This window comes from Xenopus tropicalis, chromosome 2, assembly GCF_000004195.4.
Source record: "Xenopus tropicalis strain Nigerian chromosome 2, UCB_Xtro_10.0, whole genome shotgun sequence".
Lineage (NCBI taxonomy): Eukaryota > Metazoa > Chordata > Amphibia > Anura > Pipidae > Xenopus > Xenopus tropicalis.
Genome location: NC_030678.2, coordinates 19,356,510 through 19,381,305, shown reverse-complemented (window position 1 = coordinate 19,381,305; position 24,796 = coordinate 19,356,510). Strand labels below are relative to the sequence as shown.

The 24,796-nt window shown below is 38.7% G+C and overlaps 1 long non-coding RNA gene across 1 annotated transcript; it reads left to right on the top strand.

Moving 5' to 3' along the window:
* The first annotated feature begins 8,904 nt into the window (after positions 1-8,904).
* On the top strand, positions 8,905-24,565 carry LOC116408755. Its single transcript, XR_004221209.1, has 3 exons — positions 8,905-9,056; positions 22,709-22,764; positions 23,868-24,565. It is a non-coding gene; the product is annotated as an uncharacterized LOC116408755 (long non-coding RNA).
* Positions 24,566-24,796: the final 231 nt, after the last annotated feature.

Here is a 24,796-nt window from a genome sequence, read left to right as displayed (position 1 = left end):
GGTTTATTAAACTGACCTTTAGGTGTAAAATTAATGATTTTCAGTGCAGTTGAGACTGAGGTCAAAAACCTGAATTGCAATAGATTCACTCTCTCACACTGTGTTACAGGGTTATTGGGGTGCAACCCATCACAACTGAACTCTCACCCTATGTTGCCTAACGCACAGAAAGCGATAAGCAAATAGCTGAACACTTTACGGCCGATGGAATAAATCTAAAGTTGCTATGGGCTATTGCACTGTGGCAAATTATCTCATTAAGTTTCATAGTAAAAACTATTTGCCAATATTTAATGTAGCACAAATAATTTCAGGATTGTCATTTACTAAATATTTTAGTTCCAAGTTTGATGTGGAAATATAACAGTGAAAGTAGAGTTGCAAAATGAAAAATAGTTCTGCCAATCTAGCAGTTTGCTTTCTGGCTGCTGCTCGATAAACATGAGCACTGAATGACCATTTGCGCGTGTCGGTAGTTTGTCGAGTTGGTGGAAATGGGCAGCTTTTCATTAGTACAGGGTTGTGTTGTGAACCAGATCATGTTCAGCATAATGTGTTGCACGTTACTCTGTTCTTGGCTTGTGGTGTCACCGCTAACAACGTCTCCTTTATGCTTCTGTGTCTGACATATGGTACTCACAGGTGCTAAAGTTGGAAAACAATTTTTCATCCAGATTTTGCTTTTTGTTCTCTTCCCTGGAACATGAAAACTAAGGGGGGCAATTACTAATGCTCAAATGTTTTTTACGATTCGTGTTTCTTTATGCCAAAATGGGATTTTGTCACAGAAAAAAAAAAAAACACAATTTGTTTTTGCGTTTTATCATGCGACAAAACTGACAAAGTCAAAAGCCAAAATATGTAATCTAAAACCTGTTGAGATGATGGAGAAGTCAATGACAGATGTCCCTTTTACAACTGGAACATTTTTTTTTTTTTTGCTTTGTGGTTTTAGAGATCTTCGCAAGTATTTTGATGCTGTAATTAGTGATTAGCAACAAATTTCCGCACTTCGCCATTGCCGTATTGTTTTCGCGAAACTTCAGAAAAAAGTTGTGTAGAAAAATCCGGCGCACAACAAAAAAAAAAATCCCGGTTGCTTCAAAAAAAAGACATGGGCGACAAAAAAGTCGGGCGACAAATGTATTTCGCAGATTTTCCACCGCTTCACAAATTTTCCTGTCATTTTGTTAATTTTGTCATTTGTGCAACAATATGAAAAGCAACAGTATGAAAAGTTGTGCTATTCATACTCTCAGTTTGGATCTAGTGATGAGCGAATTTGTACCGATTCATGAAACAGCAAAAATGTTGCTCATACAAAAAAATTTGTCACGCCCGTGCAGAACATTGTTGCACGTATCATTTTTTTTGCTACACGTGATATTTCTTGCTTTGCATGATTTTTTAGATGCTCACAACTTTTTTTTACAAGGGCGACAAATTTTTGTCAGGCAGCAAATTTTTCCATAGTGAATTTTGTCGCCTGTTTCACGAAAAAAATCTGACAATTGGGAAACGTGGAAATTTGCTGCTGAAAAATTTCACCCATCACTATTCGGATCTCTTGATAAGGGAAAATTGTATCATACTTACTGTGATTTTCCTTTCCTGGGAGTACTCCATATCAGCACTATCTGGGATATCCCCGCCCCCATGCCCCATCAGAAGGATCCTCCCCAAAGCTTTAAAAGCCACCCCCACCCCCTCTATGGCGTCTTTGTTATGAGCTTTAAGACTACCATTGCATAAGGGATGGGAACATGCTGATATGGAGTACTCCCAGGAAAGGAAAATCACAGTAAGTATGATACAATTTTCCCTTTTCCCTGGTCGTACTCCATATCAGCACTATCTGGGACATAGCAAGCTAATACCCAGTTGGGAGGGAAACTAGGCTCTGGCAGACTTCTGGATGGTACTGCAATAACTTTGCTGAACGTCATAGTAACCTATCCATTGTCATGCTAACAACTTCAGGAAAAGAACCTAGCAATGTATTGAAGACTTCTAATAGGATTGGCTGATCTCAAACCAAACCAGGAGAAAGAATGAACAGTGATACTAAGGAAAGAAGATCCTGCTAGGACCCAGACCTACACAGAGAAACACACACAGTGAGTGTGACCCCAAACTGACCATCTCATCGCCACTTGGTTAGAGGTGGACAGTGCCTGACACACCATAAGAACAAACTCCCAGAATTTCACAAAACTATTTAGAGACATACCATTTGACAGCTGTGAAATTCACCGCAAGTGGAAAATACCTGCTAAACCATAGCAGAGAATCCGGTCTCTATACATATCAGTATCTGGAACTAATGCAACATGAACATTACAACGTAGAAGATATGCATCATGAAGGAAGTACTATAGGCAGAAACCATGTGAGCCCTGTCAGACCTTTATGAGTCCTATATGTGCTTATGCTGACCTCTTGACCGCTAGTAGCACTCTATCCCATAACAATCTTTAAAGGTTGCTCTCATGCCGAGGTCACATACTAGAATGATAACCCTCCACAAGAGTAACCTAATTCCAGGAATCTCAGGTACTGCAATGACAAAACAGTCCCTAATTTTTGGGCTATATGCTGTCCCTTTATGGGGACTAGCATAAAATGAGACAAGCAGGGCAACCCATGACAGAAGACATGAACGGCAATGCCACTACATATGATATACCCTGGACGGGAAGGCATACTCATAGCCACCATGCCGCTAAACTAATATATAGCATAGGAACAGGAAGACAATCCCAGCCAATGTAGAAAACTGGGTAGGAATAAGGATTGTCTTTCAAGGATGAGTTAAGGTTAGAGCTTCTAGACCTAACCAGTGTGTATGCCCTGTATCCGGACTAATTTGATGGAAGCCAAAAACCCCCTGTTTCAAGCTTCCCAGCTGGAGGCACCCTCACCCAAGGGAGAATACTTCAGGGCAAGTAATTAACTGTTGCGCAGGCAATACTATGGGCCAGATAACTGGGCCCTAGGCAGGGAGATGTAGGTAGAACTTACCTCTAAAGATTATGATGGCACAGTCCATAAATTGGAAAGCATAGGTCATCCCAAGCAGTGCGAATGTGACACATCCCTTGAGAGACAAGGTCATTCCCTGCCATATGCCCTGCAATCAGAACAGTGTATAACAGAAAACCCAAAGAGCAAACACGTGTCCTCTTGGGGGAACTAGGTATGGAATGGCAGCTACCCCAGAACATTTACTCACAGCATGTAATTGGAAGCCAGGTGAACCTTTATATATTCTCAAGCCCTGTAGAATGTATACAATATGCCTAAACAGCTGTAATCCCACAGCCAATTCAATGCAAGGGTTAGACCCTCCGAACCCAACAGAAGTGACAATGATAGCTTAGCAAGGTAATGCATAGTCTATTTAACGGCTGCTTGCTGGGCAAAAAACACCTAACCCCTGTCAACAAAAAAACAGCTTCGAAAACAAGCGTCCAGCTTGAAGCTATTCAAGGCAGAGAAGATACCCAGCAACATAATTAAGATGTAATGTACATGCCATCTTATTACCCTGCTTGAGCTACTGCGATCCCGCAGATGCCATGAGATTGGCTGCAACCTGCCAGCCTTTAGCTCCCAAGAGGCAATACCAACAAGTGTAATGGCACCTTTCAAAAAAGGCTAGATTCATGAACACACTGATGGGTTTGCTTCAAACCGGTCATGGAGCCATCCCCTATTTAACTATTTAATGTTTTCGGACTGACTTACCATGTAGATCAAACTCATGAGAGAGCCCTGTAGAACATGCAAGTCAGATGCTGTTCACCAAGTGTATATACTACTAAAGTGATACCTCCCTGCAGCACAAAGGAACGCATGTTGCTGGGCTCTAGAATAACTGCAAACTCAGAGGAATGTTTGTTTTGCAGCATATTATGGATCATGGTTTATGCCAGGCTCAATAATTACTACAGGCCCAATGGCCCCACAGTTGAACTACAGCATGTGAGCATAACCCTTTTGGTTCAGCTGTAGTTATAACCGTAATGCATTCAGCTTGCATACCCACAGGGCCCAATGAAACCTGCAGCTTGGCCCATACATACTACCTGGTCTTAGAAGTACTGCAAAAAAGGCCTACAAAACCCAGAACTGGCAACAGCTTATGAAGTTTATCAATAATAGGACACAGTGAACCATGAATTGTGCTGCAGCTTTAGGCATGCTAATAGCACAGATAAAATAAATGCTAGAGATGCACTCTGTTTGGGCTGCAGATTCATAAACATGCACATTGCCCAGTACAGCAAACATTCAGTCAGCTAAAGCTGTAGGTATGCTTACTGCCCAAACTGGTACCAGACTCTGGTTGCTGCAGAAACTAATGAATATTATTTTGTACCCCGGCATTTGCAGTTTAAGCATGCATAATACAGGAACCATGAATTGTGCTGCAGCTTTAGGCATGCTAATAGCACAGATTTGGAAATGCTAGAGATGCACTCTGTTTGGGCTGCAGATTCATGAACATGCACATTGCCCAGTACAGCAAAACATTCAGTCAGCTAAAGCTTTAGGTATGCTTACTGCCCAAATTTTTACCAGCCAATGGTTGCTGAAAAACTAATGAATATTATCTGGTACCCAGACATTTGCAGTTTAAGCATGCATAATACAGGGTTCTACAGGGTTGCTGAAGAACTAATGAATATTATCTGGTACCCAGACATTTGCAGTTTAAGCATACATAATACAGGGTTCTAAACCTTAGAAAAGTGAAAAAAAAAATCTGCTGGTGATTATTGTACAGAGAAACATACAGCATAAGTATAGGAACACTTAATGGCAATGTGCCCATGCATAGCCTGAAAGAAAACTACATGGCAATACACTATTAACACATATGCAGATAATGCTAATCACAAATCAATAATTGTGTTAGTTTACTGGTAGCAACACAAGCCTGGCCTGGGGACCCCAAAGCGTGGCCAATAATTGCTGCTAGCTGACAAGGTAGGATTACAGCCCTCTGCAGTGTAGAAGAATGAAAATCTTCATAGACAACTGGAAAGAGGTTCCTAAAGGAGGACTGATTAAAGGAAACCAGCAAACAAAATCAGTATACAGAACCTTACCTTCCCAGCCCATGGTGCTATACTCTGGGAACTCAGGATTGGAATGAGAGCCACAACACCTTTGGCTAATTACATAATTACCTTCAGCAGAGGTACTCTGGTTACACCCCTATTAGCCAGTAGGGTTATACTACAGACCCTTATACAGAGTTTTAAACATAATTAGCCAGGCTACTACTAGCGAGGCACCTGAACAACTTCGGCCCTAATGCAGCAATACAATCTGGCTACAATCGTGATGGCAAAGTACTGGATCCATGTGCATACACATAATTATACACAGCTAATGCAGATACAGATCTCAGAGGTACTTCAACTCTATAATGCCCTGACTACTATAAACACCTTCCACAGTAAGTGAAATATTAGTGCATTACCTGGTGTAGCAGCAGTAGCCATAACACAGAACTGGTGCAACTCTCTGGGAAGCTCAGCTGGAGTGTAGCTGATCACGTAATCACATTCACCTGAGGCTACTCAGGAATGCATCTAATTAGCCAGTTCTTAGTAGTAACTACACTACAGTGCCCTAGCAACCATAACACAATGCGGGCAGCTGAAAGGAGTTGACGCATTACCCCATGCATCAGCAAGTAGCCATAACACAGGACTGCTGCAATCTCTGGAAAGCTCAGGTAGAGTGTAACTTAGCACATAATCACATTCACCTGAGGCTGCTCAGGAATGCATTTCATTAGGCAGTTCCCAAGGTTACTACATGGCTCTGCCCTAGCAACTGTAACACAATCCAGAACAACTGAAAGGTTCAATGAATCACCCAATCGGTCTGCAAGTAACCATAATATTTGACTGGTTACATTCAGCTAAAGCTATCCAGGTATGTAGCAACTAGCAGGCAAACTAACCCATTTGTAGTACATAATGCAGCCCAATGTTTAAAGACAGTGGGGTGTCAGGCCCTTTTTTTTTTTTTTTTTTTTTTTTTTTAAAACACCTCTTAATACAAAACCTTAGGAAAGACTTTGTGAGGGAGGCAGTAGGCTTTGAACTCTGGCTCTATTCAAAAAAAAAAACTCTCTCCACACAGTAGAACAAAAAGGAATATGGAGATCGCCAGACTCAGGCCACTAACTAAATGTTGACTGCTAACTTCCACCTCCCTCGCCCATCCGCAAAAATATTAAGTGTGTCGGGCCACACACCATTGCCACCAGACACTCACGGCCTGGGAGGGCATACGGATGGGGGGACTAGCACTTGCCATTGGATGCCATTATGACAAACCAGAAAGGCACATGGGATCAAATATACCAAACAGCATTGTCCTACCTTATCAAGCAGAACAGAGCCGAAGATCCCAGGATATGAGGTAATGTGCAGGGGAAAAGATCTCATGGACCAAAAAACCCCAGTCCCTAGGTGCCATTTCCGGTCACCTAATGCTTTCCCAAGGCTAAAAAGCAAAAATGTTGCTTCCAATGGAGTAAGGAAAGCAGAAGGAAAAAAAGACGCCATAGTGGGGGTGGGGGTGGCTTTTAAAGCTTTGGGGAGGATCCTTCTGAGGGGGCATGGGGGCGGGGATATCCCAGATAGTGCTGATATGGAGTACGACCAGGGAAAAATAACTCCTAGTTAACCGAGTTTAGGGGGCACATTCCGAATTCAAGAATTTTTTTATTTTTCTAAGTTTTCGTACTGTGAGTATTTTCTGTGATTTTTTTGCTAATTTGCACAACATTTTTGTACTTTGCGTCAAAATTTACGTGACAATTGTATTTGTCGCAACGAGTACGAAAGTTTTGGATTCATTCAAACTAAAGGGACTGATTATTTTCTTTTAAATCATTTAACCTTTTACGTTTCACAATTATTAGTGTTTATTTATAGAACTATATTTATTTTTAGAATAGTCCTTTTAAAGTGTGGATCAGAGCTGAAAGATTCTATGGGATGAGACTGCAAATATAAGAGACAAGTAAAATCACTTGGCACATACCTTCCTTTGAATGAAAATAAAACCACAGTTGTATGTATAGATACTTTAATGGTCTTATACAATAGTGTACAAGGTGCTAATTGCAATTTTGAATGAAATTTACACTTTTTTTTTTTTACCCATAATGCTGGATATTTAGCCACAATTCCATGGATTACATCTGACACAATTTCTCCCGATGCATCAAACCAAATACGATTGCATGTGATTGTGGTAGCACATTGGATGAAAATTGTGGTTAACATTTTCAAAAACGCTGGATTTGCAGCGAATTTCCGCATTTCACCATTGTCAAATTGTTTTGCCAAACTTCCGTGTTGCAAAAAAATTTGTCTTGTGTAAAAAAAAAAAAGTTGCAGTCGCATCAAATTGGGCATGGTCATGCCAAATTGTGCATGGTCACGTTAAAATGGGGTGCATCACGTCAAAATAGGTGCGGTCACGTCTAGTTTGGGCGTGGTCAAGCCAAAAAAGGGCGTGGTCACATAAAAATGCCTGTGGGTGACAAAAAAACTGCAGGCGACAAAAAATTGCGCAACAAATGCATTTCGCTAATTTTTCGCCGTTTCGCTCATTTTCTTGTCATTTTTTTAATTTTATGACGAAGTGAAATGGGACAGATTCGCTCATCATTACTTTTCACAAATGATTTTTTCATCTGACTCTTGTGCTGCTGCACCTAATGATGAAATGCTATATGGAAACCCTGGAATTATTGCCGCATTCAGGATGGTGGTAGCTGTATGGGTCCCTAGTGTCAATAAGTGCACTTGCACATGATTCAGCAGAAGAGGCAGAACAGACACAATGACGCTGGGTGCCAACCACACAGAAGTAGGGATGTAGCGAACATCGCCAAAAATGTTCGCGGACCCGTTCGCGGACTTTCGGCAAAACTCGCGAATATTCGCGAACTTTGCGAACCCCATAGACTTCAATGGGAAGGCGAACTTTAAAACCTAGAAAAGCCATTTCTGGCCAGAAAACTGTTTAAAGGGTGCCACGACCTGGACAGGGGCATGCAGGAGGAGGATCAAGCAAAAAATTCTCTGAAAAATACTTTGTAAAAAAAACGCCAAAAAAAAAAACGCCAAAAAAAACCGCAGCGAACCCAAAATGGCGAACATCGCCAAAAGTTCGCGAATTTCCGTGTTCGCGAACACCCGATGTTCGCGCGAATTAGTTCGCCGGCGAACAGTTCGCTACATCTCTACACAGAAGTGCAAGGAGCCTATTTTGTGGCAAGTACAGGTAAGGGACCTGATATCAAGAATATTTGACCTGGCCTTTTCTCTTTAAGGCATCTTTCTGTCATTTTGATCTCCATACTTTTAAGGGGTCCTTTTCATATTTTTTTTCATGATTTGTATTTTTTTTTTGCTCAAAAATATTTTGTCAGGAAAAAACCCCCGTAATTTTTTTTGCCATTTCTTATGCGTCAAAACTACAACAAATCTGAAAGTAAAAATATGCCAACTAAAAGCTTATAGGTCTTGTAGTAGTCAATGGCAGGTGCCCTTTTTCCATTGGCTAATCTGTCTTTGCTTCATGGCTTTAGAGATTTTGTTTTTATTTTTATGATGCTTTCATTTGTGCGACAAAATGAAAAATTTGTATTTTTTGTGTTTGTGTTTTTTTTCCATTTTTTTTTTATTTGTGCTTTTTTTAAATGTTGTTTTAATAAATTACTTGGCATTCATGGTTTTGTAGAAAATTTGTTTTTCCTGTGGTTTCAAAAACTACTCAAAAACGGAAATGAGGAGTGTTGATAATGTTAAAATGAAACTGTTGTACAGGCCAGTTTGATTGTATACTCTCTACATCTATATCTACAGTGTAAGGATACTCACCGTGTTCGTCGTGCAGTCCTCCATCCGAGTGGGATCCGACGCGCAGTGCATGTCACGACCAGAATGTCACGACGCATTGTGGCGACATTGTGGGGCACTTGTGGGTCTCTCTATCAACATACTTGATCCTTCCTGGTAAGCCTGACATACAGACAGTCCTGACAGAGCTAACTACCTCTACCCCGGTTCCGCTCAGTGTGGGGGTGCCTCAGGGCTCTGTGCTTGGTCCCCTGCTGTTCTCCCTGTACACTCTCTCTTTGGGAGACCTTATTTCTTCTTTTGGTCTTAAATATCACCTATATGCAGATGACATCCAGATATATTTAGACACCCCTGCACTAACTGCTGATGTCCAAACCCAGATTGGTAACTGCCTCCTGGCTATCTCCTCCTGGATGAACCGACGCCAGCTCAAACTTAACCTAGCTAAAACAGAGCTCATGGTCTTCCCGCCCAAACCTGGCCCTCCTCCTCCTTTCACCATTACTATTGATGGCATGACCATCAACCCTGTAAATTCTGCACGCTGCCTTAGGGTTATCTTTGACCAGTCCCTCTCCTTCTCTAACCATATTAATAACACTGCCAAAACCTGCCGCTTTTTCCTCCGTAATATTGCCAAGATACGCCCCTTTCTTTCACAAGCAACAGCTAAAACACTAATCTATGCCCTTATCCTTTCCCGCTTAGATTACTGCAATCTCCTACTAACCGGCCTCCCAGACTCCCACCTCTCTCCCCTGCAATCAATCTTAAACTCTGCTGCCAGGATCCTCCTGCTCTCTCCTAAGAGGAATCCTGCTCAGCCTCAATTAAGCTCACTAGCATGGCTGCCTGTCAAGCAAAGGAGCTTACAAAATCCTTCTGCTAACATTCAAAGCCCTTCACTCCTCTGCTCCTCACTACATTTCTTCACTGGTCTCCCTACATGTTCCTGGTCGTCTCCTCCGCTCCTCTCAGAGCCTCCGTCTCTTTACACCATCCACACCCACTGCGCTCTCTCGTCTTAAACCTTTCTATCTTGCTGCTCCTTACCTCTGGAACTCTATCCCTGAATCCCTCCGTAGGGAAAACTCACCCACTCTCTTTAAGAAAAAGCTCAGCTGTTACCTTCTGGAGCACTAAAACATTATTTTGCCCAGTCCTGCGCTTAAGGGCAAATGCCCATACCTGATGCACTCTTACCTTCCAGTTTGTGCCTGTATGTTACCCAACCACTCAGATTGTAAGCTCTATGGGGCAGGGACCTCCTTCCTACTGTGTCTCATACCACATGGCACTTATATATATATATATATATACATATATGTATTTATTATATTTATTTATTATATCACTTGTCCTCCCTGTGTTTAATTTTGTATTCTGTAAGACTGTACAGCGCTGCGTACCCTTGTGGCGCTTTATAAATAAAGTTATACATACATACATACATACTACTGATAAGAGTGTTTCAGAGCATACTCTTTAATCTCTAAAAGCAGAACAGGCATTGGGGCCCAGTTGGCCAACACAACAAGGCCAACGTGTTACATAAACACAATGGGTGGAGGCATTTAAGGCCCCTCTGTCAGGCGGACTCAGCAAAACTCATCAAACACAGCTTTTTAACAGAAAAACAACTTAAGCATATTTCAAAGCCCTCTAATATTAAATGTATATTAAATGTATTAAATGTATTTATTTATTAATCTGTATTTATTATTATACTTTGTATTTATCTATTATCTTAACACCCTGTTTGTATTAATGTTTTCTACTGTACAGCGCTGTGTACATAAGTAGCGCTTTATAAATAAAGATATACATACATACATACAAATGATATGAACAAGATGGAGTTAAGAAAACAAGATGGTTTCTGTTTTCTTGCACAATAAAAGGAGCTCTAAGTCTATCAAGTACAAGATACTTTTTCCTATTACAGAAAAAATGGAAATATGGTTTAAAATTTTAAAATGCAGTCTATGGGAGATGACCTTCCCATAATTAGGACCTTTTTGGATAACTGGTTTCTGAAGAATGGATCCCATACCTGTGCTTTCAATGAATCTTATAAATAATCATAACATTTGCATCCATTTTAGCTTGCAGCTAAATAAATAAAACTTCATTTACTTAAAAGTTTAAAAAACTGTCCTTTTTAAACATTGCTCATAAACAAACATATTACATAACCCATCAGCACTTAATGGGGTGGGGGATTCTAACATCTATCATCTAAAATGAATAGTCTCCCTCTGCCTGCCCTGTTTCTATTCGCTTTCCCTGTTGGCATTGTATAACCTTTCCCAATAAAGTAATACAGCAGAAAATTACCTGATGCACTTTCTTTGCCTGGGGGAAATTTCCTGTTACTTGTCTAAGCTATTGACAGAACTTGAACACCATATCCAGGAGCTCAGTGGGAGATTCAAACAGATGTCAACTTAGCTTCAGATGATAGCTGAATTTTTTCAATGGCATGATAATTAAAAAAAAAAAAACAGAAATGAAAAGTTTTCACGTGGAAAAAAACCCCACAAATCTAAATAAGGAATGTAACTTTTGAAGCAACTTATGTAACCGAAAGCAGGAACAAAAAACATATTCTCAGTTTAAATGATCTATGAGATATTGGTCGTCAAGCAGCGGCAGACACCAGGCTGTACCTCAACAAACGTAGGAAGAGGAGAGAGAAGAAAGGCACAATAATCCTGTTATAATGTTAGATCCGGTAAAGTCATTAAGGAACTGTTTTCCTTGGCCAAGTATGACCTGGAGCCCATGGCATTATGGTCTGTGATGTGCAAGCTAAATGCAAGTTTGCAGTTTATGGGCAGCTTTTCATCATATTACTAAGATTCAGCCAACATTTCAGGATACTCAAGCAAGTCTTTAATAAGATATTTCAGCATTTCCTACCATGGACTTCGGCAGAATGACAAAAACCTGACTGCAGGTTTTTTTCCCATTGCCTGGGGTTCATTGCCTTTATAACCATTCCGCTTGCACTACCGATTTTATAATGTATTTTTGCATTTTTATTGGATCTACCCAATGGCCACAGCTCAACTCGCTGCAGGTGAAAAGGCTCGGAGAGGAGTAATTAGGGCTGATTATTGTGTTATTTAAGTCGCGAAGACTATTTTCATGTGGTATTTGACGGAATACGCACTAATCAACACATTGCGCACAAATAGTCGTCGTGTGCGAAAAAATGCATGCCATATTAACCATACACATCATTACTTTCGTAAAACTACTTTTAATGAAAATGCCCATTTCCCTGCAAACTGGCGGCTGCATCACTCTGGGGCCAACACAGACTTGAATAAATAACACTGCAAAGTCCATATTGTGTTGCCAAAAGCTCATTAACTGTACTTTTCTAAAATTACCGCCTGCGCCAAGTAGGTGTTAATTTTCGTACAGACTAATGCGATATTTAGCGCGTCTAAGGGGCACATTTACTAATCCACGAACGTCCGAAAGTGTCTGAATTTTTTGTAATGATCGGTATTTTTGCAACTTTTTTGTAGGCGTCGTGATTTTTTCGTATTTTGCGCGACTTTTTCATCGCCATTACGACTTTTTTGTATATTTTCCGTGACTTTTCCGTCGCCGTTGTGAAAAATTCGGATTGGTTGCGGGTTGGTTGCGCAAAATACGAAAAAATCTCGCCAGCGACGAAAAAGTCGCAATATTTTCGTTTCCACTCTGATTTTTTCCCATTCGGGATTCGGATTCGAGGATTAGTAAATGTGCCCTTAAGTGTTTGTGAATCATACGTTAGTGTTATTTCGGCATGCTAATTAATGCACGCAATATGCAACTTAACGCATGCGTTAATACTTTAGCAAATCTCACGTTTTTTTTTTTCACGTCAATTTTAATGCAAAAAAGGGTGCGATAAAACTTATCGACCTTTAGTGAATCAACCCAATTACCCCTTATGGGGTTTGTTTGATTTATTTTTTCCTCTGAATAAATATTAGTATCTTTTTGATGGTCTACAAAGCTTAATGCTAACTAAAAAAACTGAATATCATAGAAAACCTCACATAAACTGACCAAAAGGAAAAGCTGACAAAAATGACCCCAGGTCGTGCTTATTTTTTAAAAGGAAAAAGAATTTATGAAAGTGTCAGATTTTACTTCACAGGCAAAAGTTCTACCGAACAGAAAAAAGGCAACAGAAATTTCTGATTAAAAGAAAGTCTTTTTTATTAAAATAGCTTCACATTGCATACACTTTCAATAAATTGCTGTTGGCAATGAATTAGAAATCTAAATTCTTGGCAGTCGCCATCAATATTTGCGTGACTTGCAATATAAGGTCAGAAAAATTATTTCTGGATGTCGACCAAACATGGAGGGGGAAAAAAATGAGTGTTTAAGTTTATTTTAATATCATTTCTTCTACTTTGCCTTCTGATAATTTCAGTAAAATAAAAAAGTATTAACCTAAGCACTAAGCCATCTCAAAATAATTACCATTTACTTTGTCTTAGTTCCTTCTGTGAAATAATGTTATTTATGCTAGTTTTTTCTTTCTGTAATGGCTTCCTTATTTAAACTATGCGAACACTAAACCGAATCTGAATCCTAATTAGAACTGCAAACGCACATAACGACAAAAAGTCACATGATCTTTAGGCTGATGCCACACGTGGCGTTTTTCCGCTGCATTTTTTCTCAGCCTAAAAACGCCGCACAAGCCACACATGGAGTTTTTCAGCCTAGTACTGGTGATGTAAGCAAATCCCGTTTCCATGGTGCTAATAGTGCGAAATAGCAAAAAACGCTGCGTATTTCCGCTAGGTCTGCCAGCTGCCTTTGCGTATAGATAGGAATAGCTTGCTGTGCAAATACTGGCGTATTTCGGCCTACGCTTGAAAAATCCGTGCTAAGGCGTTTTCTAGCGTATTTCCTCATTGTGTGGTTTGCTTCGAGTCTTTTCAAGCTATTTCTATGGATGATGATATCAGGCGTTTTTCAGCCGCCGAGAGAATTAGAAAATACGCAGCGGAAAAACGCCACGTGTGGCATCAACCTTAGGATTTGGTTCGGCCAGGACCATGGATCTGGCCGAATCCTGCCGAAAAAGGCCAAATTTGCCATCTGAACTTGTGTAAGTTGATCCTAACCAACCTGCATGAATCCATTTGGTGGCAAAACAAATTTAATGTGTAAATGTTTTATGGCAATTCCTTATCTGGAAAACCCAGACATTCTGAAAAATAGATTCTATACAGGTATGGGATCCCTTATCCGGACACCCATTATCCAGAAAGCTCAGAATTACAGAAAGGCTGTCTCAGATAAATAAATAATTCAGAATTTTAAAACTGATTTCCTTTTTCTCTGTAGTAATAAAACAGTACCTTGTACTTGAACTTAAGATATAAATAATCCTTATTGAATGCAAAACAATTCCATTGGGTTTAATTAATGTTTTATTGACTTTTTAGTAGACTTAGGGGCACATTTACTAACCCACAAACGGGCCGAATGCGTCCGATTGCGTTTTTTTCGTAATGACCGGTATTTTGCGATTTTTTCGGAAAATTATCGCAACTTTTTCGTTACCAATACGATTTTTGCGAAAAAACGCGAGTTTTTCGTAGCCATTCCGAAAGATGCGTTTTTTTCGTAGCGTTAAAACTTGTGCAAAAAGTTGCTATTTTTTCGTAGTGTTAAAACTTGAGCGAAATGTCGCGCCTTTTAAGTTTTAACGCTACGAAAAATTGGAATTGCAACTTTTCGCGCAAGTTTTAACACTACGAAAAAATCGCAACTTTCGGAATGGCTACGAAAAACTCGCGTTTTTTCGCGCAAATTGTATTGGTAATGAAAAAGTCGCGATAATTTCCGAAAAGTCGTAAAGGCGCCAAAAAAATCGCAAAAAATACGAAAAAGTCGCAAAATGTTCGTTTTCCAATCGGAATTCGTGTCTTAGTAAATCAGCCCCTTAAGGTATGGAGATCCAAATTGCGGAAAGACCCCCTTATCTGGAATACCCTTGGTCCCGAGCATTCTGGATAATGGGTCCTATACCTGTACCTCTATAATGATACAAAAAAAATGTATGTCTTTTATGCATGATTAAGGGGTAAGGGATAATTTCAGTGCAATGTTATTAGCCCTCTGACCTCAATTATCGATACAAACAATGTAGTCCCTTTGCCAGGTAGGGAATCCAGGTTAGCTATTTTATTTTTATCTGAGTGATGTCCACCATGTAGGAGTTTATCTCCTGCAAATAAGGTTGTAGAGAAAGGCAGCTCCTTCAGGTATAGAGAAGGGTGGAAGTATCTAGACTGCATCTCAAACAGGTAGGAGAGTTCCTAACTTCCATAAAATATAGCATGCGGAAAGTATTATATATTTAATATAATCATAACTGTTTGTGCCTATATGAATAACAAACCTCTAGAGTGGTGTTTGGTCCCCTTGCTCATCTGTAAGGTCTTTAACATTTACCTCCCAGCTTCACCCACAGCAGATTTTGGTGTCATTGTATACAGGCTTAACCCTACACTTACAGAGTTTAGAGCATTTTTAATTTTGATCAAAATCACAATTCATAAAGGATATTTTGTGACTGTGATCTTTTTGTCTGGTTAGTGCTACAGAGAGCTGATTCCCCACCAATGGGTACTGGGGCAAAAAGGCCACAAAGCTTACTTTGGCAGATGAGCAAGAGCCAGGGCCTTAGTCTGTGGTTAAACCAGATGAGAAAGAGAGTCACCTGTAGTGTAGTCACCTGTTGATTGGGAGGTTCTGACACCGAGCGAGAAAGTAAGGTCCTGGGGGATGTAAAATATCGTAACATCCTGTCCGTTACTTTAAAACCATTACAAGTGTATATTAATAGCACATTGGGAAGTTACTAAGAATTACATTGTCTTCTACTATGCAAAAACTATTTTTGGGTGGAGATCTCCTTTCATTTCGTAGTTTGACTGAGCAATTATAAATTGTGTTATGTTGTGTGAAAATATAGGCTTTTTAATGTACAGCTCATTTAAAATTGTATTCATTAATGCATTAAAGCATATTAACAGCAATTTATTTGCAGTGTTAATAACAATGCCCTAAAATGGTGCTAAATATTCATTTAGTAACTAAAAAAATCTAAAATATAATCTGAGCGTGACAAATTGCAAAATACATTGAAGTCTTGAAATATACATTATTATTGGCAAAACCCTACAGACAGTTTATTCTTAGTGATGAGCGAACCTGACCCGTTTCGGTTTGTGCAAAAAAATCGCAAAACAAGAAAATTAACGAAACAGCGAAAAATTTGTGAAAAATCATTTGTCACATGACTTTTTTCATCACCCGCGTCTTTTTTTTGTCACGTGTCATTGACCACATCCAATTTGACACAACTGCACCTGTTTAGACGCAACCACGCCTAATTTGACGAGGGACAGATGCAGAAATTCAATGTGAATCCATGCCTGGCTAAAATATTTGCTCATCACTATTTATTCTTATTTCTCATAAAATTGACCATCGTAGTTTTGTAGAAACATGATATGAACCTTAGATTGCAAGCTCTATGTGGGCAGCATCTGATTTCCATAACATCTCATCTCTGCAGATGATCCCTTAAATGGAGATGTAGCGAACTGTTCGCCGGCGAACAAATTAGCGCGAACATCGGGTGTTCGCAAAAGCGTATGTTCGCGAACTTTCAGCGTATGTTCGCAGTTTGGGTTCGCGTGGCGTTTTCCGCCGCGTTTTTTATCGTCGCAAAAGTATTGTACAATACGCCGCACAAGTCACACATGGTGTTTTTACGCAAATCCCGTTTTCATGGTGTTTAGCGCGACATAGCAAAAAAGCTGCGTATTTTCGCTAGAATAGCTTGCGTTTTTTGCGCAACTCTGTGCCAACAAAGTATTTTTCAGAGAAGTTTTTGCCCTTGATCCCCCTCCTGCATGCCACTGTCCAGGTCGTGGCACCCTTTAAACAACTTTAAAATCAGTTTTCTGGCCAGAAATGGCCTTTCTAGGTTTTAAAGTTCGCCTTCCCATTGAAGTCTATGGGGTTCGCAAAGTTTGCGAATATTCGCGGGTTTTGGCGTAAGTTCGCGAACATGTTCGCGGATTTTTTTTTTTAGGTTTGCTACATCCCTACCCTCAAAGTTGTTTTATATTAATTTTTCAATTTGGGAATAGATCCCCCTTCAAAGTAAATATTGGTGACTTCTCTACTGAGGTAAATCATTTCATGAATGTGCCCACTTTCCATTAGCAATCAAGAGCAATTATGTTACAGTACTTTTTAATTAGTCACTCTCCTTAACTATCATGTGGTTTGGAGTTTTACTGTCTACAAAATTAAAGTTTAATTAACATTATTAGCTGAAAGTCACAGCTATGACCAGTGAAACATAGGTCATAAATATCGCTGATAAAATAAGCAAACACTTCCTCAGGGCCCTGTAACTGCAGATCTTTTTCTTTCACTTGTCAAATTTAAACAGGGTGTAGATTAGTGATGAACGAAAGTGCCTTGTTTAGCTTCACTGAAAAATTAGCAAAACTGCTGACAAATTTGCAAAATGTAGTGAGCAGATCTGTCCCATTTAGTTTCAGAGAAAAATTTGCAAAATGACAGAATAATTCGCGAAACGAGACTTTTTTGCAGAAGTTTTGCGAAACAATTCGCCTGCTAAAAACATTTGCTCATCACTAGCAAAATGCAGTTATGCCCATTTTTTTCACCACAATTTTTTCTTGTGCCAAATTAATTGGTGCCATTTTTCTTGCTTTTCTCTCAAACGAAAAGCATTGAAGTCAATAGGGATTTTTGTTTTTTCTCTTTCCAAATGCAAGTCAGTGGGAAGGGGGTTTGCTGTGCTTTTTCTCTTGCCAAATGCTTTGGAATCAATGGTCATTTTTGTTTCTCCAGCATGAAGAAATGCAATTTCTTCCCTCCGTCACCACCAAACAAAATACATGGGGACATTCTAGAGCAGAGATCTCAAACCTTTTTTTAATTGTGAGCCACACTCAGGAGTAAAAAGTATTGGTGAATCATACAAGCATGCAAAAAGTTCTTTGGGGATGCCAAATAAGGGCTGTGATTGGCAGTTGCCAGTGATTTGGTAGCTCCATGTGACTGCTGGCCTGCAGGAAGCTCTGCTTGGAGTAAAACTGGGCTTCCAAAACTTGTCTCCAAGCACCTACTTTGAGGCCACCAGGAGCAACATCAAAGGGATTGGTGAACAACATGTTGCTCAAGAGCCACTGGTTGGGGGTCACTGTTCTAGAGCAAATTTGTAAAATTTCCATTACTTGAGAAAAACCTTGTTCATAGTAGAGATTATATAATTATCTTGATTTCCCTTTTATGATATATGAAGGTGTTGCTGCCTAAGCTTCCATTGCCTCCTAGAATGGCTTACCATTAGCTTATTCTGTAATAACAAGATGATGAGAACTAAGCTAGTACAGGTATAGGACCCATTATCCAGAATGCTCGGGACCAAGGGTATTCCGGATAAGGGGTCTTTCCGTAATTTGGATCTCAATACCGTAAGTCTACTAAAAAAAATCAATAAAACATTAATTAAACCCAATAGGATTGTTTTGCATCCAATAAGGATTATTTATATTTTAGTTGGGATCAATTACAAGGTACTGTTTTATTATTACAGAGAAAAGGGAATCATTTAACCATTAAATAAACCCAATAGGACTGTTCTGCCCCCAATAAGGGGTAATTATATCTTAGTTGGGATCAAGTACAGGTACTGTTTTATTATTACAGAGAAAAGGGAATCATTTAACCATTAAATAAACCCAATAGCGCTGTTCTGCCCCCAATAAGGGGTAATTATATCTTAGTTGGGATCAAGTACAGGTACTGTTTTATTATTACAGAGAAAAGGGAATCATTTAACCATTAAATAAACCCAATAGGGCTGTTCTGCCCCCAATAAGGGGTAATTATATCTTAGTTGGGATCAAGTACAGGTACTGTTTTATTATTACAGAGAAAAGGGAATCATTTAACCATTAAATAAACCCAATAGGGCTGTTCTGCCCCCAATAAGGGGTAATTATATCTTAGTTGGGATCAAGTACAGGTACTGTTTTATTATTACAGAGAAAAGGGAATCATTTAACCATTAAATAAACCCAATAGGACTGTTCTGCCCCCAATAAGGGGTAATTATATCTTAGTTGGGATCAATTACAAGGTACTGTTTTATTTCTACTTAGAAAAAGGAAATCAGTTTTAAAATTCTGAATTATTTGATTAAAATGGAGTCTATGGGAGACGGGCTTTCCGTAATTCGGAGCTTTCTGGATAACGGATTTCCGGATAAGGGGTCCGATACCTGTATAAATATATCTTGATGACTATAGAGAGATATTGAGATATAGTAACCTGCAAAAATCTTCATTTTAGGGCTTTTAAAAGCATTTACTATATCTTCTGTGTTTCTTCAAAATACAAAGTTTCAATACACAATGATCCAAGGGGAATAATATGAAATATTCCAAATATATTATAATTAGTCTGTGCTTTTGGTGCCATTTTACTTTCCATGTTTTGCAAATGCAGAGAGTGTCAGAGGTGTTAATTAGCGAGTCTATGTGTGTTTGTAGTGCCAATTAATGTTCTGAGAGAACATCATTTACTTTGCCCAATTTTTCTCAAACATATTTACTTATAGAAATAGCAGCATTTTTAAGTATCTTTATTTCAGCCAAAGAACAGCACAATATAGTAATTAAGAATAATTATAGGATTATATAAGTATTGCTTTCCTTCTTTTTGTAGGAAAAGCAAAAACAAGAGAGCTAAAGCCCTTGTATCACCTTTTAATGAAAAAAATATATGGTACAGTAGCTCAAATGATGGAGCTGGCATTTACTAAATTTCAGACATCAAAGCAGAAATGATAAACTATCGGATATTAACACCATTTTACTTTTACACTGTTAAAGGTTATTTATAAAAGCTTTCGAAAATTGTTTAATAAAGTTACAGAGAAGTCAAGTTGTTTTTGAAGTCAGAGTGGAAAAGTTGTTTGTTGTATTAAAACATCTGTTCATTCAGCAACCAGATTTAAGCCATTTGCTTTAATGTAAATCTGTTTATGTATATATTTAGCACTATGAATGTACAAAAATTCTAATTTGGGGATTCTGCCAAATTTGAAATCCTCCACAAAAGATTTTACATAAATGAAAAAAATTGCATTATCTGCAAACAAATATTTGTCACATTTGTTGACCAGAGCTTTAAAATTACAAAAATGTAAGGGCCTGATTTATGATTGCTTGGGTATTATGGCCAACTTTTTGTCATTTGACTTTTAGATAATCAAATGGAAAGCAAAAAAAGCTACTGGAGCCGACTCCAATTCACCAAAATTAAAGAACAAGTAAAGGACAAGGGAGGGTCAGGATCATTATGAGTTAACCCCATTCCCATGGACAAACACATTCAAATCCAAACCAAACCCTGCAATCCTAAAATATTTGAAATAATTTACCAATAAGTAGTGATGAGCGAATCTGTCCCGTTTCACTTAACCATAAAATTCACGAAATGGCAAGAAAATTCGCGAAACAGTGGAAAATTCAGGAAACGCATTTCTTGCCTATTTTTTTTGTTGCCCGCGTCTTTTTTTTTTGTCGTGACATCGGCCAATTTGACACAACCGCACCTTTTTTTATGTGACCACGCCCAATTTGACGCAACCTTGTCCTTTTTTTTAACGCGCAACAAATTTGTCCACGGCGAATTTTCACGGGAGTTTCACAAAACAATTTGCTAATGGCTAAATGCAGAAATTCGCTGCAAATTTATGCCTGGCGAAAAAAATTCGCTCCTCACTACCAATAAGTAGCGATGGGAGAAATAATTCGCCAGTCATGGATTCACGGCGAATTTCCGTGTTCCGCCATTGGGGAATTTATTTGCGAAACGGACATCAAAATTTGTCAAAAAAATTCTCGCTCATGGCAAAAAAATTGCCAGTTGCACAAAAAAATTATCACCTGCAACAATTTTTTTTGACGTGCAACATTTTCACCATTTCACAAATCTTTCGCCGTTTTGCTGGAATATTTGCAAATTTTTGAAATACATCTGTCTGTATTCCCTGTGTTCCGTGGCGGAACACGGAAATACAGACAGATTTGCTCATCACTACCAATAAGTGATTAAATCAGGTTATGACCTTCCTGTGCATTAATTGCCAACTGTACCATTTGTCTCATCAATATGAACCAAAGCTCCATGTTTCTTTGGGAATGCATGAATCTGAGGCACAACTTTTTTGACGCAACAACAACTTTTTTGGCACACACTACTTTTTTTGTGACTTTTTTGATGCATGCTACTTTTTTAACACGAAGATACAAAAGATGGCAGCTACAAAACTACTTGAAACAGATTTTACTTCACATGAAAATAAGTGGGGTAAAAGTAAGTAATATACCTGGGTGTTCAGTGGAGCACCATTTGGAGAATAATTATGCACGGTTTTGTCAATATTCCTTTTGTTCTCCATTAATATATATATAATATAAATCCAGAAACCCGAGAAGTGTCAATCTAAAATGTATTTCTGGTCAGGCTGCATTATGTCAACGGTATATTTGTCAGCTAGTTTAGAAATGTGCTTTTATTTATTGTAAAATATCTAAAACAATTTTTTAGCAGAGTTTATATAAATAAGCAGTAATTGTTACCCTGCTATTTCTGTTGCTAGCTTTTTTTTATTATGGAACATAAACATAAAGCAAAAGATTTCAAATTATTTCTCCTTAATGCAACAATTTATTTCAGCATATAGCACAAAGAGGGCATATGAAATATCAAGGCCATTCTTAATGCTGTGAAAATGATTCATGATTTTCAAAGCCAAAATACCCATTATGTGTGTATGTACCTCCATAACAATAAGAACATTTGAATCTGAATAAAGAGAGAGATTTTAATGAATCATATGTAATGCACAGCAGGCCCCAGACTATGATGTTAAAGGAGAAATAAAGCCTAACTAAAGATATAGGCTAGAAATGTTGTACATTATGGTTTGGGCTTCCGCAGTCCTTTAGCAGGGAAGATCTGTGCCCCCAAAGATGCCTCCAATGGCCCCCCATCTTCTTTTCTGCTGATTCACTGCTGCTGTCACTTACTGAGCTTAGGGACCCACTCACAATATACTGTATATACAGAATATAAATATAACAGTATAAGGCGGATTAGTAATTCATTCAGATTAACACAACATGGCAGCTCTGAAACCAGTGCAATTAGTATCAGCATTTTATAATCAGCCCTGTAGCATCAATTTATATGGCAGACAAACCTCATTTTCTGTTTGATTATTTGTGATGACCCCTAAGCTCAGCTTCTCAACAGCTGCCTAGAGCCCACTGAGCATGTGCAGTGCCACTGACACTTCTAACAGAATCCAAGATGGAGTAACTTCTGTGACAACTGCAAAGACCAATACCATTACTACTATAAAAATGCTGAAACGCTTGGCTTGTGCAGTCAGTTTAGTATATAAAATATAGCATTTCAAGCCATATTTTTTGTTATGGTTTAGCTTAAATGTAACAATTCTTTCTGTTTCACAAATAGAACTAAATACTTTTTGGTACTTTTTAAAATATCCTATATATATGGTATTTATATTGTTGGAATTGCCTCAACTGGCAATGACATCAACAATTGGCAATGAGTTACTGCAGACAGAAGACAAGGACACCAAACTGTTTTTCTTTTAAATCAAACTGTTTTTTTTATTATTTTAGAACAAGAAATAAACAATACAAAACACCTTGGATGTCTCCGTGTCATGATTTCACAGGTGAGTAATGCCATGACATTTCAGATTGTACATTCATATATACATTTCAAAGCTGTGTTAAATGACATCCACTTTATTAGGGATCTATAATAATGTCCCAGACAACATTAGAGAAAGAAGAAAAAGAGAGTAAACAGCAAGACAAGAAGGCAAAGTATGCAGAGGAGAACTATTCCTTATGCTTGGCAGTTACATTATTGTTATTCTTGGCTTGTGACATTATTATATATCCCTAAGAAAGTTTAAAGCTTTAGACGGGAGAGGAAAGGGCAGTCCACACAGTCCATCCACTGCTGGGTTATTTAGTTTCCCTAGAAAACAGGTTTCTGCCCACCATTTTGTGTATCAACATGGGGCTAGTAATTTGTGATGTTTTTAGTCTTGGTTCCTTCCAAATGTTGTAAGAGTGAGCCTCTGGACTCTTTATCTTGGAGTGCCAGGACCCATTGAAGTTGCATGGTGAGTAGTAATTTGCATTCCCATAGTTGTTTTGAGGGGGGTTGTGTGGCAGTCTAACATTCTAATATGGATTTTATTGCTGTCAGGACAAAGATGTCTGCAAGTCTAATGTTGCCTTTATTGGTACTGTCTGTGGGCTTAGGGTACAGCCCTAATATCATCTGGGGGTTTGTATTTGTTGCAGAACATTTTTTAGGACATTTTCACAGAAGTATTCAATACTGTGCAGGTCCATGGTATGGTTCTAAGTTGCCACTGGGACAGGAGCATTTTATACATTGTGGGGAAGTAGCCAAGCCTATTCTGTATGCAAGATTGTGTGTAACATATGACCTATGGAGGAGTTTTAGGGCCACATCCAGTAAGTAGACTGGTGATAAGGCCTTTGTACGCTTTGCATATGCTGCAATAAGCTGAGCTATTGTGATATTTAGGATCGCTTCTAGCCATCTGGATATCCTGTTCTGGCAAAGATTGCAATCTATAATTGGTTTAATGATGGCATAGACTCCAGCTGTAGAAAGGAGCTGCCCTTTGTTGGCCCATATCAAGATATTCAAGGGATCGTGGGATAGCTGCAGTTTTAAGTCTCGAGACAACAAACCATTCTAAAGCAACTTTCCTTTGCTCTTTATTATCCACAGTCCAATATTCAAGCAGAAAATGTAACAAACGCAAAGTCATGTTTTCTAGAAACACCATTTAAAGAGAAGATAGAACCTAACTCTGCTGGGGTCCAAAAGGGCTCCTCCATCTTGAACAAAATAAGGGCCAGTACCTTTATATTAATAGACAACTAAGGTTAATCATGAGTACTTGCTGCAAAGTCCATTGTGGATCAAGAAATGGACACTTCTTCCCACCCAAAATTGTACAAGGCCACTGGATTCCAAAACCCAGAAACAGTTTGACGGAACCGTTACTTTTTTTTAATGTGACCGCAATTTATTTGACCCAACCGTGACTTTTTCCTCACTGCAGCCGTTTTGCAAAAAAGTTCACCATTGAAAATGTAGAATTTCGCAGCGAATCCATGTCTGGCGAAAACTTTTGCTCATCACCATCCATGTATTTTTAAATATCTGTATATGTGACAACGTGAAACTGCAATACTTTACAGTTTGGTGGGGGATAGTATATTTGAAAGGCTTACAATATTTTTTAAACATTGACACATCTTGACCAATGCTTGAGTCACAAAGTGGGTTTAAACCCAAAAAGTTGATCAGATGTCCGAAGGCTGGTTCCTGATTAAACTGACCTTAATGTGTTTTGAATGTAATAGGGCCACTGGTGTAGGGTCTTATAAATGATTAAACACTCTCTGTAAAGCACTGTAAAATGTGTCGGCACTACATCATTAAGGGAATATAATTACCGTATATACTCGAGTATAAGCCGAGGTACCTAATTTTACCTAAGAAAATTGGAAAAACTTATTGACTCGAGTATAAGCCTAGGGTGGGAAATGCAGCAGCTACTGCTAAGTTTAATCAACATAAATACCAATAAAATTACATTAAATGAGGCATCAGTGGGGTATAGGTTTTTAAATATTTATTTCAAGTAAAAA